Source organism: Ciconia boyciana, chromosome 1 (genome assembly GCF_034638445.1).
Source record: "Ciconia boyciana chromosome 1, ASM3463844v1, whole genome shotgun sequence".
NCBI lineage: Eukaryota > Metazoa > Chordata > Aves > Ciconiiformes > Ciconiidae > Ciconia > Ciconia boyciana.
The window spans coordinates 164,563,363-164,579,081 of record NC_132934.1 but is presented as its reverse complement, the minus strand read 5'-3'; the positions used below and the strand labels follow the sequence as shown (position 1 = coordinate 164,579,081).

The window sequence follows — 15,719 nt, the reverse complement described above, 5'->3', positions numbered from 1 at the left end:
CTACTACTACTACTACTACTACTTCTTCTTCTTCTTCTTCTTCTTCTTCTTCTTCTTCTTCTTCTTCTTCTTCTTCTTCTATTATTAAACTGTTCATATCTCAACCCACGAGTTTTCTTACTTGTGCTGTTCAGATTCTTTCCCTCATCCCACCGGTGGGTGACCGAGCGGCTGTGTGGTGCTTAGTTGCCGACTGGGCTTAAACCACGACAAGAAGCCAATGACGAGAGGTGCTCTACTGGACCTCACATTCACAAAAAAGGAAGGGGTCGTTGGGGATGTGAAGGCTGAAGGCAGCCTTGGCTGCAGTGACCATGAGATGGTGGAGTTCAGGATCCTGAGAAGAGGGAGCGGGTCAAAAAGCAAGATCACAAGTCTGGATTTCAGGAGAGGAGACTTTGGCCTCTTCAGGGATCTTCTTGAAAGAGTCACATTGGATAAGGCCCTGGAGGGCAGAGGGGGCAAGAAAGCTAGTTGATATTCAAGGACCACCTCCTCCAAGTTTAAGAGCGGTCCATCCCACTGGGCAGGAAGTCAGGCAAAAATGCTAGGAGGCCTGCATGGATGAACAAGGAGCTCCTGGCAAAACTCGAATGTAAGAAGGAAGTATACAGAAGGTGGAAGCAGGGACACGTGGCCCAGGAGGAGTACAGAGTTGCTGTCCAATCTTACAGGGATGGTGTTAGAAAAGCCAAAACCCACCTGAAGTTGAATCTGTGGAAAGATGTCAAAGGCAACAATAAAGGAATCTATGAGTACATAAACAGCAAAATGATCACTAGGGAAAACCTGTACCTGCTGCTGAATGGGCAGTGGTCCTAGTGACACAGGACATGGAATACGCTGAGGTATTCAATTCCTTCTTCTTCTTAGTCTTTACTGATAAGACCAGCCTTCAGAAATCTGAGGACCCAGAGACGAGGGGGAAAGTCTGGAGCTAGGAAGACTTACCCCTGGTGGAAGAGCAGATCAGATTAGAGAATACTTAAACAAATCGGCCATACGTAAGTCCATGGGCCCTGATGGGATGCATCCATGAGTGCTGAAGGAGATGACTGATGTAATTTTGAGGGCGTTCTTGATTATCTGAATGATCATGGAGATTGGAAGAGGTGCTTGAGGAAAAGAGAAAAGCAAATAACACTCCTATCCTCAAAAAGGGCAAGAAGGAGGATGCAGAGATCTACAGGCTGATCAGCCTCACTTCCATCCCTGGGAAGGTGATGGAACAAGTAGTCCTGGAAACCATTTCCAGGCACATTAAGGACAAGAAGGGAGTAGTCAGCATGGATTCACCAAGGGGAAGTTATGATTGACCAACCAAATAACACTCTATGATGAAGTAGCTGGCTTGTAGATGAGGGAAGAGCAGTGGGTATTGTCTACCTGGATTTCAGTTAGGCCTTTGACACTGTCTCCCATAAGATCCTCATAGAGAAGCTGATTAAGTATGGGCTGGATGAGCAGACAGTGAGGTGAGTTGAAAACTGGTTGAACATCCAGGCCATCCAGAGGGTGGTGATCAGCAGCATAAAGTCTAGTTGGAGGCCATTAATTAGCAGTGTACCCCAGGAGTCAATACTGGGTCCCGTCCTGCTCAACACCTTCATTAATGATCTGGATGATGGTGCAGAGTTTACCCTTATCAGTTTTGCTGATGACACAAAACTGGGAGGAGTGGCTGATACATGAGAGGGTTTTGCTTCTATCCAGAGGGACTTGGACAGGCTGGAGAAATGGGCTGATGGGAACCTCATGAAGTTCAACAGAGGCAAATGCCAAGTCCTGCACCTGAGGAAGACTAATTCCATGCACCAGTACATGCTGGGGGCCAACTGGCTGGAAATCATCTTTGCAGAAAAGGACCTAGGTGTCCTGGTGGACACCAAGTTGAACATGAGCCAACAATGAGCCCTTGTGGTAAAGACCACCAACAGCCTCCTGGGCTGCATTAGGAGGAGTGTTGCCAGCAGGTCAAGGGAGCTGATCCTTCCCCTCCACTGAGCACAGGTGAGGACACACCTGGAGTACTGTGTCCAGTTTTGGGCTCCTTAGTACAAGAGAGACATGGACATCCTGGAGAGACTCCAGCAAAGGGCCACAAGAATGATTAAGGGACTGGAGCATCTTTCATGTGAGGAAAGGCTGAGAGAGCTGGGACTGTTCAGCTTGGAGAAGAGAAGGCTCAGGGGGGATCTTATCAATGTGTACAAATACCTGAAGGGAAGGTGCAAAGAGGAGGGAGCCGGGCTCTTTCCAGTGGTGCCCAGTGACAGGACCAGAGGCAATGGGCACAAACTGAAACACACAAGGTTCCCTGTGAACATCAGGAAACACTTTTGTACTGTGAGGGTGACTGAGCACTGGAATAGGTTGCCCAGCGAGGTTGTGGAGTCTCCATTTTTGGAGAGATACAAAAGCCACCTGGACACGGTCCTGGACAACTGACTCTAGGTGGCCCTGCTTGAGCAAGGAGGTTGGACCAGATGACCTCCAGAAATCCCTTCCAACCTCAACTGTTCTGTGATTCTGTGATAGAAGAAGCAGTTTTTAAGTAAGGGTCCCACCATTACTGTCTGTTTCTCCAGCCTAAGGCAGAGATGTACGAATTCTTCCAATTCCAACCTGAGAAACCCAGAAGTTAGATGTGGTGAAGAGTATAAACTATTCCAATGTATTTTCTTTACATTCTAGAAGTCTCTCATCCCTGGTCTGGCTTATACTGAAGATAGTACTTTTTTATCTTCTTTTCTTTTTTGTTTTCATCTGGCTGTTCTCCAGACAGGCATACAAATACCGTGGGACCAAATCTAATATAGGTAGATGAGAAGCTGTTTTCAGTGTAGATGCACAATTTTGTTTGGAAAGGGAAGTTTAAGGTTCTGTTCCTAGGAAAGTTTTCATTTTCAGTGTACATGCATTCGAAGAGCAAAGATGCAAACTCAGTTCTATCCTGTCCATACTGAATGCTCCAACTGTAAAATTATGGAGCAGAAGAGGTGCTTTACATTGCAAAAAGTTTATCCTGAGGGAAATGTTATTGTTGCTATGCAAAAGATATCTGTACCCTTCTTTCCCTAACGTTCTACAATGGGAGAAAACAAATTTTACTCCATGAGAATGAAGGTGTCTGACATTTCCTATTCATTCGTTATAGCCTTAACAGGTCAAGTATCACCTCACATGATATCTTGGCAGTAAATGGAGGGAGGGAATTCAGAAGAAAAGGAGAGGGTCAGCGGTGGCACCTCTGCCCTGCAGGTAGGAATCTTCAGTTTCCTGGAGAGACCATAGGCAAGGGACGGACCCACATAGTATTGGGTTCATCTGGGAAACTATATTTCCACAGAATAAAATACCACTGGCATAGTGGTTCTCAATTTTGGTAGGCAGTTGTGTAGAATGAGTCCTGAGGAATCACATATCAGAGGGTGTACTATGTCTGGTTTGGAAATTTCTACTTAAGGTGTTGCAGAAGGAGAAGGCAAACATTTGAAATGCTGTAAAAACCAGTAAGTCGTATTCCAGTTAAAAAGTACAAGATCTTTGGGATTTCCATGTATTGTTCACTTAGCTCTTTTAGTAATATCTGGATTATGTTTTTCATGAAGATTTCTATTTAATGTGACAGCTAATCATCTTGGCAAGAGGCAAAATAGTACATTTAATTTCTGATTTAATGAGGTAAATGGAGATGAGCTACATTTGTTGCTAGTTTGGGAGCATTTGTGTGACTTTTTTTAGGCATTTCTTTATATTGAATAATAGCAACAACAACCAAAAAAACCTCAGAAGACACCACCAATGATACTGTGGATTTATGACTAAACCTTGGGATCTTTTTAGGCTCAGTCTTGCAGATGTCTGAACTCTGAAAGGGGAGAGCCTCTTGGTGTGAGCTGAGAGCTGCACACTTGGAGCCTTTCCTGGTAGAGCTCTGCAGAGTCTGACACTTAGTTTAGACTCTTCAAAGCATTATATCTCCTTGATTATGACAGCTAAACAACCAAAGATAATAATGGAGTACATGTTGTCTTATATGACTTTGGAAATGTTTAGAAGAGCTTGTAATATAAAAATGACATAGTACTTTGGGTTTCCAAAGATTATGGCATGGCACACCAAGCATTTAACTGTGTGCTTAAATCCATTCCGAGGCAGCAATATACATAAGCCTATACTTAAATGCTCAGTTGAGTTGGAACCTTAATCTTGCCAACTCAATGACCTTAGCAGACTAATGTAAGAGTTAACGCAAGCAAGACAAGTAGTATAGCTAATGCATCTGAACAGCGTTACAGGAAGTTTCCAGGTGCAGCTCGGAGTGTTGGAGTTCTTCAGCACGTGATTCTGCTCTCCGTAAGGACTGCAAACGTGGTTAATGAGTCCCCTTTGTCTGGGGTCTCTCAATCATTTTTAAGTGAAATTGTTCCAGAAAAACAACATAAGAGGACTAAATTTTTAACAATTGTCAGTCAAATGGGTGTGCTTTTAACACCAGCTGAAGTCCAACTTGGCAGTACTTAAAGGGCAGCTACAAAGGGGACAGAGGCTCTCTCTTCACAAGGAGCCACATGGAGTAGACAAGGCGCAACGGCTCCAAGATGCACCAGGAGAGGTTTCATCTCGATATAAGAAATAAATTTTTTACAGTGAGAACAATCAATCACTGGAACAACCTCCTCAGGGACATGGTGGAGTCCCCATCACTGGAGGTTTTCAAGATGCAATTGGACAGGGTGCTAGGTAATCTCATCTAGGCTCCCTTTCCCACAAAAGGTTGAACCAGATGATCTTTTGAGATCCCTTCCAACCTGGGCTGTTCTATGATGATGTGTCTTATTAAATTCTTCTCTTTGTTTTTTTGTTGTTTTATTTGATGTTTTCCAAGTCACCATCTTAAGCACAGTGAACCAAATTAAAAATTACTGTATTATCAAAAAGACATGATATTTTCATAATTATCTCAAATATATATGGTTCCTTTCAGGATTTCCAGGATGATAAATGGTAGAGCTTCAGAGATTTCTTTCCTGAGGCTGAAATGAAGAAAAGAACACCCCCCGCCCTTTTCTTTTCTAAAGCATTGCCTATTTGAAAGTAGCATCATTAAAGTTTGTAAAGGAAAACCTTGATTTTATATTTGCAGATTTTAATTTTTAATTCTAAGATTAAGTTGACCTTTCTTATTTAGCTTATGGCAATATACCATGCATAACATGAACTTTCACAGCCCTTACACAAGGTGAAACAGATGGTGATGTTTTAAAAATATATTGTTCTATGCTATTTTGAATGTTTTTGCTTTTGATATTTTTGAAATATCTGGAGGTTCAGATGCTGATCATCGTGTACATTTACCTGAATTAGAAACATTATTTTGCATGTATGTATGATTTGATTTATTTCATTTACACTAAAAAGATAAATCTGTTTTCCCGCCCTCTCCCAGCAAACCATAAGCAAGTAAAAATATACTTTGTGTATGTTGTAACTTTTAACTTAAATGGCTTTTGTTTACTAAATTATTTTTTATCTTTTTCATGACCAATCATTGACATAATACGCAATAAACTTAAACTGGAAATGAGAATTGCAAAATTCAGAATTTTACACTGTTGCCAAAAAAAGAGAAAGAACTTTCTAGATATGGATTTCTGCTAACTAGCTTTCATTCTAGTCTGTGTTGATTACTGTGCAAAATTACTGTGTTGATAATGTGAAAAGTACTTTTAAGTCAAGCAGTCAGAAGAGAAATCCGGAAGCCAGAGGCAGACATCAGTTTCTATCTGTGGAGCGCTTGGGCATTTTACATGAATCTTTGGATAGAAAGTAAACCAGAGTTTTAGTTTTCTCCCTTTCTGCTTAGTGCCCTTGCAACAAAGCCGAAGTCAGATTTCCTTTTTCTTGCTCTCCTTTGGCGCAATGATTGTTGCATTTCTGCCTTTGTCTCCAATGTCAAGAGGGAGGTTGACGCATCATCCGAATCAGTACAACGTGCGTTAGGGCTGCTAGGGGTTGTTAGGTTTGCAGGTTCAAGCAGGAGCGCAGCGAGCACGTTTCCCCGGGACGCCTGCGTGCGGAGACACAGGCACGTGCCGAAGATGCCAACACGGCTGGTCACACAGGCTGCCGCAGGTCACCAGTGCAGCACGCACGACGCTCCCAGGTTCACGAGCACACGCACATTCACGGATCCCCGAGTACTGGTACGGCCCCTCTGCCCACTTGGCACCTCTGCCTGGATCCCAGCCGCTCTCACCCGCCCCACGGGTCCCCGACTCACCAGCTGGCCCAGCTGAGCGCTCGCTGCAAACACGCAGCACTCACACACTCGTCCCACAGGCACCCCACGCTCGTGGGCCCCCAAATACTAGCACGGACCCTCCGTCTGTCTGATACCCCTGCCCGGACCTGAGGCCCCTCCACAGTCACTGGCGAGTCCAGCTTGAAGTTTGCCCACGAATACACCCGCACACCCCACGCACACCCGGTTTGGGGAGATACAGACACTCGCCCTCAGCAGCCGGCACCAGGCACAGGGGTCGTGACCTGCGGTCCCCCTCCAGCTGCCAGAGCTGAGCCCCTCACTTGCCTCACTCACCCCAGTCCCCCTGGAAGCTGGTTTTTGGGACACACACACTGTTCGCAGCCCCGCTGGCTCCAGCAGCTGACACCACAGGCCAGCGGTGCCCACACCCCCGCCTGACTCCAGTAGTTGCCCCCAAATTTCACTCGCACGCACTCGGGTCTCACCAGCAGCTGGCACTGAGTCCTTGCAGCACACGCACACAGTTCAGAGGGTGAGATTACACAGAGAGAGAGTTAAGAAAAGATTTAATAAGAAGACAGGACAGATTGCGGTGATCAGGCGTAGGGCTCAGCCAGACAAGCCTACTGCCCAGCTCCAATTAACATGGAACCGGCCCCCTTCACACCCCTTTCTGCCTCCCCTCCTCTCTGTTCCCCCTGCTCCCCCTTCCCCTGCACAGTGCCTCATCAGCTGGCACAGCCCAGCCGACCCCCTCCAACATGCAGGACCCCCAGGTCTGCATCCTCATCTGTTGTTTGCCTGCAGTCTCTTGATAGCCCAACAGTTAGTGGGACTGACCAGGTTTGTTTCTGATTATTGTTTGTTAACGCTAATTGGGCAGGTTTTATGTCTCTGTGTGTTTTGTCTCCCTCCCTTTCCTGATCCTCCCAACTAAAACAAATAAACATTCTCACACCCCACATATCCTTATCAGTTCATGCCACCGACCAGGTTTGTTCTTATCATGACCTCCCTTATCATGTGTTGGTCAGGTCTTTACAGCTTCTTTGACAAGATACTCTCAAAGGAGCAGACACCCTCCTTCCATGTACCCTGACAAGGGCATCCACCTGAGATGAAGAATTTGTGTTCAAACTTTCTCAAGCTGAAGATCTAGATTACAGTTGTCTTAATTTCTAGGAAAATAGTCTAAAAACTTGGCAGTTAAGCAAGATTATGTCTAATGTGCATCACTGCAGGAGATGCAGGCGGTTGCGGTGAAGACTCTGAATAACAGGGGTTATTTCAGGCATTTAGGCAGGAGGAGGATGTCACTTGATTTGACATTAGGTTACTTTGGAGTGTAAGAGGGAAACGGCCAACTGTGTTATTGGTTCAGGGCACTTCTGACCTAGGATGTGCAAATATCAAACAATGGCGGTCCAGAAAACCGTCAGGACAACCGAGGAAGCCTGTAGAGGAGTGTCTGAATCTGTAACATTAGGCAGTGCTGGAAAAGAAATAGAAGGGCTCATTATGACTAAAGAAGCTATTGGATCACATCAAAGTGCGTATTTCTGAGACTGCTGTGCTTCTGGTGCTGTGAAGACACGTAATAAGGAAGGTCTCAATCATAAAAAGTTCACAGTGTAAGTAAATGAGAAAGAGAAGCAGAGCTTCTCTTATTATTTCCTTTGAGTCCCACCAGTCATCAGTGGCAGATTAAAGAACAAAGCCAGTCTTTTTCTGAGTTTTGATCTAGTGTCCGTCACTTATATTTCATTACATATACGGTATTATTGTTATTCCATTCTACACCTCATGTTCTTAATGAATCATGCGATATAGTATGAAATGCAGTAGAGGTTCCCCCTAGTGATATTGAGTCATTTACTTCTTTTGAAATGGTGTTGCATGCATATTAAAAAGTGATGTTTTAATAGCAGCATAGTTTGGTGTTTTGCATGTCTTTGTGGTAGGATTTTTACTAATCTTTCCTGTGGAAGCTTGGATTATACCTGTCATGCTTCATGTAGATCAGCAAAGACATTCTTGTAATATTACAGAATCCCTAAGCATTTCTTTGCATCTTTTGAACTGCATTGGGCTGGTTTTTTTAGTTCTTTTGTTCTTGAGATTTTCTATTGAGCATGGAATTCCTTGAGTAAGCAAAGACTTTTGTCTAATACCCGGGGGTAGTAGGAAAATTCACATCATTGTGATTAACCGTGAGAATTTCCAGTAACAGTTTGTGACTATGTCATTAGAAAAAAAGTCTTGCTTTGAAAACATTGATGTTAGTAACTTGTAAAGAGCAAGCTTATTATCAAGTTGTCCTTTACATCCCAATACAGTGTGCATCAGTGTTTCACTGCAGGGGTACCTGTAGGGCTGCCCCGCCCTGTCTCCTGCAAGACAGCAGAAGTTAACCTTCTGAAACTGCAAAGATGTGGAAATTCAGGGTATTTATGGTTAATGCAAAAGCATAGATAACAAAAGATTCTTAAACCAGGTATAAATAGCTAGACCGTAAGCTAGATTGTAATGTAGCTAACTGATCTAGGCTGTGGTAGGCTATTTGCATTTGACAAACAAGAGGAGTATACTGTGACCATGAAATTAATTAGCTGGTACCTTATTTGGGGTTTTATTTTTAATATGTAAGTGAGTTGCTGAAAGTAAAATTTTATGGAGTTTTTGTTACAGAAATATGAAGGAGGAATAGGATCAGTTTTCAGTTGCTGGTAACATTTTGGGTGTTTATGTTGCACAATATTATCCCTCTTTTGCTGTTAACTTGTCATCAACCATGAGATACCAGTAAGCTAGTATTGGAACTGAAATTAAAGTATATATGTGAATGAGTTCCAAAAAATACACAAAGCGATAAATAATGTCCAGACTGTCCTAGAGGGTCAAAATTACATTAAGCCCTGTACCCTGTCTGTGTTCCTATGTGCTTGGGAAAAGAATATGAGAAACAAAATTATTTGCAGGTCCTTCCCATACTTGTAGCCTCACACCGTCTGGCAAATGAGCCAAAGGCAGCATCCAGAGATTTCCACTGGTGGGTGTATTCTCCCTGTTTTGTCTAACTACTTTTGGAACTCATTTTTACTTTTGGTCTTCACAGTGTCCTGTAAGAATGAGATTGATGTACTGTATGAAAAGCATTTGCTTCTGTTTGTTTAATTATGCTCCGTGGGGCACCTCAAGAGGAAGTATACCCTCATGTCTGTGTTTGTTAGAAATTATGAAGACTCATTCCCTGTTCATCTTCCTTGTGATTTTATACATCTTTGTTCATTCCCACCCTCCTCTCATTTCTCTTTTCCAGATTGAAGCATTCTGGTCTGTTTAATCACTGTGGAGGAGCTAGTCCGTACTTACTCATTATTGCCCTCCTCTCTACCTTTTTCAGTCCTACTGTTTTCTTCTGGATCTGTGATGATTAGAGCCGCGTACAGTATTCATTATTTGTAATACTCCATGCCTAATAATTTATGCTGTGAAAGATGGTATTAGTTATTTTCTTCTTTTTCCCTTTCACAGTAATTCTGAATGTCCCCTGTTTGACAATTGCCAAGAAACTAGTCGACACTTTAGGCAAATGTCTCACTATGATTCCAAGATTTCTTTCCTGAGGGCTAATAGTTAATTTAAAGTCCATCATTGTGTTTTATTTCCCTATGTGCATGCATTTGCCACTTGGATAAATGCCACTAAGATTTTGAGATAATCCTGAAAATCTTTGTATCAGTCATAGTTTTGTTTTTTGAGTGAGGTCCAGGGACCCAGACTATGCCATGGCATGTATCTGTAGGGGCTGCAGCTACCTGCATTTGTATAAGTTCATTTTGCTCACGTGTTGCTTAGTCCTGCCAGTCTGGCACAGGCATGCCCTGCAGTAAGGGCAAACCCTCTGCCGGCACGGGGCTGGAAGGAGGGGTGGAAAGAGCATTAGCATGGAGTCACAGGAGTAAACCAGCCCGAATCAAACTGATTCCAACCATTAGAATTGTTTTGTTTTGAGGTGGTTTTATTTGTCTTGCTTTTCTAGAGAGAAAGAATGATTCTTTGCATCTCTGGAAAAGCAGTATCAACATTTTGTTTCATGAGGGAAAAGTGTAAGAGCATGGCTAATTTATGCTGTACAGATGTACTAGTAATGTAAGATTCCTACCTATATATGTACTGTCATCTCTCGTTTACATTCATAACTTCATCTTTTCTTTTGTACATCTACATAAATCTCTCGGCCATAATTCATTCTTTGTGCTGTTATTTATTATGTGTCTTTTTTACCTTTTTGTCTCATCTTCACACCTGTTTGAATCCTGTCCAAATGCTGGCCTTTATGCAGCCTTTCAGTGTCACTCCTATCCTTCTGCCACACAGCTATATTACACTGCTTTTGTAGCTCCTTATGACAGCAGCCTGCTTACTGGTTAGAAAATGTTACTTTTTGTGTTCTTCTTCTCATGTAGGACATTAAGTTGTTTCTGTTAGTGATTATTCCTGTATCTTCCCACTACAATTACCTCATGCATTTGAAGAAAATTTTAAACAAAGTGCACGAAATAAAAGATAACTCTCATAACAGAAATGAGACAATAATGCCATCAAAAATACGCTTGCAGAGTAAAAGACAAAATATGGCTTTGAAGCCCCACCAAGAGGATACAGGATACAGTGAGTCCTCCCTCTCCTCATGCCTGTGCAAAGGTACTGTAGCTCCAGGGCATTGCTGACTCTGGAGCTGAATCTGTCCCAGTAGAATAGACCTCGCACAGTAATTCTCTACACCAAGAAATATCAGTGAATATCAGCATGTATTTAGGTAGTTCTCATCTCTCACAGAGATTTTATAGGTTGAAATCCCCACAGAACCAAAGTATATTACCATTCTAAAATCTGTATAGGAATTATGATAAGAATATTAAATAATCTGTATATGAATGATGATAAGAATGATGATAAGAATATTAAATACAGCACAAAACTAGATTTTAAAAAGAACAAAGGGTTGAGTAATTCGAGCCTATAGACAAAAACATCGAAGAAATGTACAGTTCATTCTCATCCTCTATAAGACAGTAGTCAGAGGAATCAAATCTATAAAATGTTTAAAATTAATGTTTTGTTGTAGTGATAAAGTCAGCCCTAGAGTTATGTAAATTAGTTAAATGCAGCAGAAAAAAAAATCCAAAATCAGCTAACCTATGATTTATTGACAGTACTTGTTTCCTTTTAAAGATTACTGCATTGACAAAGGTGATGAATCTAAGCAGGAAGTATTCCTACTTACCTCAAAACACAGACTAGAGTTAGCACTGATGATAGCATTCATCTAAACTCAATATATTTTTGCTGATTCTTACATGACGCATGACAAGCAAAGACAAAACTTTCTCACCTCTTTTCATTGTTAATTTTGTAATTGTAACTATAGGTAGGATGAAAATACTGCAAAAAAAAGATTTTTTACTTTTGAAAGAAAACTGGATCTCATAGTACACCTGTGGGTGCTGTGGGGTCATTGGGACTATGTGATGGCATCATCTGGTCCTGACATATTAATGTGGATTTAGGATAGCTGTTACTCTTTGCTATTTTTTTTAAGTGTCAGTTCTTAGAAGAGATTAACAATGAAATGCTGGTCTCACTGAAGTCAACTTTCTAGTCCAAATTTAAGGCCAAGATTTTGTACAACACTGGAAAGTTGTTCCCTTCCCTTTTAAATTATATAGGCTCTGTCTATCAATTAGAAGGCAGCTTGTGTTTTCTACAGTGATGTTATGATAGTCATGTTTATAGAAATTAGAATTGTCATTTCTGGTAGGATTATGTTTTAGTGTATGTGTACTTTTATATGTATGTGTGTGTGAAAGCTGTCTGTGAAACTTTTATATGCCTATTTCCACACATAAAATCTCATGTTCTTTTTTGCCATTTTCTGTTCAGGATTTACATGGCAGTATACATAGATGCTTTATATCAGAGGGTGCAATTATCAGGGCACAGTGAGGGCCAGCTTCTCCTTACTGCACTTACAGTTCAATGCTGCAAGTTTTTTTCCAAAGAGAAAATAGTGACTTTATTGTCTTGCAAGCTTCTGCAAGTATCTCTTAAAGACGGAAGGAAAAAAAAAAACTTATCTTGCATGAAGAGGTGGGCTCTGTGCCCAAAATATTCCAGATGTAACAATACACTTCAAAGAACGACTATTGTGTAAACTACATCTTAATTCCTGGAATCAGAATGCATTTAAACCTGCAGAGTTGAAATCTGCATTAATTTCATGTTGCTTTTCATCAATTATATACTTTATTTTACCTGTAGGTTTTTTAAAATCACTATGATTTCACATTTTATTTGTTAAAAGATGTTGCTTATTTATTTATAGCTTGCTTGAAGAATGGATCCGTAATTGGATCAGAAAAGAAACTGCAGTAACTGAAAGCTGATCAAAACTGAACAACAAAACTGCAAGTTTGTCAATTCAGTGTCACATTTCTCAGCCCATCTTACTGGTTTTATGATTCTACTCCCCCAGAATTATCTTGTTGCACATAGGCCTTTCAGCCATCTCTGCTGCTTTCAGCCGCCCAGGCTGTAGCTATTTCAGCAGGTACCTTGCTGGGTGACCAGCAAGTGGCTAACAGGGGTAGATGCTGAATGTGTAAAGCAATAAAGCAATTACTGCATATGCAGTCTTTTACCCTTTCGTATAATGTGTAAACATGAGACTGTGCAAAAAGAAAGCAAGTGACATTTGCTTACTCCAGTCATTCCTTGGGATACCTTTGAATGGACACAGGGTCCTTTAAAATTCAGGGAAAAGGTAAGGATAGCAAAACATGAGAGCAGATTAGTGTCAACTGGAGCTGTTAGAGTCAATAAAATTTTTACAAGAATATCAAGGGAAAATGAAGGACTTGAGAGAAAGTAAGCTTATTAATAAATGAGAAGGTAGATTGAATTAATGATTAATGACTCTAAGTAGCCCAGTGCCTAAGTGATTTAAAAAAAAAATCAATCTTGGGGAAAAAAAAGAAAAACAGGAAAGTCATGAACAAACAGGAGTGGATTGGCACACTGGGATCTACCCCAAGTCTCAGGTGAGACACAGTTGTACAATCCCGGGCAAAAAGCAGGTACTGAATCAGGAGGCCGAGATCCGCAATCTGTCCTTGGCTTACTTTTTGTCCTCAAATCATGCTCACACAGTTTATCTGCCAGTGCACACTGTTTCAGCTACACTGATTTGCACGCTGTGCAGCAAGGAGTGACAGCTGATGAGGAATCGGTGCCTCTGCGGCGGCCGACTGTTCGATACCCGGGTTTGCCTGATCAGGAGAACTCTTTACCCTGCTTTTCTCTTTTACAGCCTGCATTATGGTCTGGCCCTTAGCAAATAAGAGAGGTAAATGGCAGTTGGACTTAAACCAAGTCAGACAAAAAGAAATTTGCAAATTGTATAAATATATATGGACCCTGTGAATTTAAACACAGTTTATTACAACTGTAATTTATTCTAAAAAATAAAAAACTGTGAAGGCACCAGAGGATTAAGACAGAAAGCTAAGGTGGCATTGATCGTCAAAAAGAGGAGAGGGTGGGAGGGAAATGATCCTCATAAATCCTGTTCTGTCAGTCTAAATTAAATCCTTAAGGGTGAGAAGAATACCCTTAGAAAAAAGTAGTAAATTAAAGAGTAGTAGGCAGCTAGTTTAGAAAAAAACCCATGTGCACTAAGTAGAATGATATTTTAAGCAATGAATCACGGTCCCAGAATGTTATTACTGTCAGTGATTAAAAAAGAAAAGAATGAGGGGGGGATAGATGTAATGTACGGAGAGTCCTTTTCCCTCCTGGATGGCAATTCGTGCTATTGGTAATTGTCTTCAGAGCCCTACGCAGTCTATAACGAAATAACCAGAAGGCATCTCTCACCCTGTGTTCACTCAAAGCAGTTCTTTTTAATACAAGTTAGTTTTGCATTCATCCATGTATATATACTTATATCTACATATAGGTTATCACTGTATATTTGCAGTATTTTTCTTTGTCCCTCTGCATGTGTATGTACATGTATTTATGTTTATTTTCCCCTCAAAATATTTCTCAGGCTGTGCAGTTGGAATGGGACAGTCAGGCTAGTAATGTTAGTAAGAGGTAATAAATAACTTACTCGTCTAATCAGGAGGACACAGGATAAGACAAATGGGTTTATTTTAAATCAACTTTTATTAGACATATTTAATAATATTTAGGATAAGAGTATGCTAGCATATAAACAATGCAATGAGACTGGGAGAGGTTATTTTGGAAAGAAAAAGACAAAAAAAACCCAAAAACAAAACCAAAAGAAAATCTCAAACACAGCCAAGAGTGAGAAATCTGGAAAGCTGAAGAGTTTTATCAGAATTGGCATAGGAACTGTGCCTCTCCTGCAACATTAATTTCTCTACAGTTATGTCGTATGGTTTGGTGATTTAAAAAACTTAAACCTATATTTCTTCCTATAATATTTTCATTAATCTCAAAAAATATTTATTGAAATGGACACCACTTTTCTAGCAAATAATGCTGAAGGACATGTCTTTGCAGATTTCATTAACATTGAGGAATATTTCTAGGAATGGTAAATATCCAGGAAATTGAAGTATCTGTCTGAATTTTCCAGAAATGCTTACAGTGCCAAGTTTTACAAGAATACACTGCTAGTTTTCTAGTTAAGGCAGTGTCGTGGTTTAGCCCCAGCCAGCGACTAAGCAGCACGCAGCCGCTCGCTCACTCCCCCCCGGTGGGATGGGGGAGAGAATCGGAAGAGCAAAAGTAAGAAAACTCGAGGGTTGAGATAAAAACAGTTTAATAGAGAAAGCAAAAGCCGCGCACGCAAGCAAAGCAAAGCAAGGAATTCACTCACTACTTCCCATGGGCAGGCAGGTGTTCAGCCATCTCCAGGAAAGCAGGGCTCCATCACGCGTAACGGTTACTTGGGAAGACAAACGCCATCACTCCAAATGTCCCCCCTTTCCTTCTTCTTCCCCAGCTTTATATACTGAGCATGACGCCATATGGTATGGAATAGCCCTTTGGCCAGTTTAGATCAAGTGTCCTGGCTGTGTCCCCTCCCAGCTTCTTGTGCACCTGGCAGAGCAGGGGAAGCTGAAAAGTCCTTGACTGGTGCAGCAACAACTAAAACATCTCTGTATTATCAACACTGTTTTCAGCACAAATCCAAAACATAGCCCCATACCAGCCACTATAAAGAAAATTAACTCTATCTCAGCTGAAACCAGGACAGGCAGCCAAGCATATGACACACTAGGGAAACCACTAGACACAGTAACTAGCCAGTCACTTAAAGGTCAGTCCTACAATATGACTAACAGGGTTTTTCTTTCTGTTTCATCTTCGAATAGCAAAGGCAAAAGTAGAAATTATACGTATCGTCAAG

General features: G+C 41.4%; 1 protein-coding gene across 1 annotated transcript in view; it reads left to right on the top strand.

Moving 5' to 3' along the window:
* Positions 1 to 15,719, top strand: part of GPC5 (glypican 5) — a 764,171-nt gene that overhangs the window by 86,695 nt on the left and 661,757 nt on the right. The window lies entirely within an intron of this gene.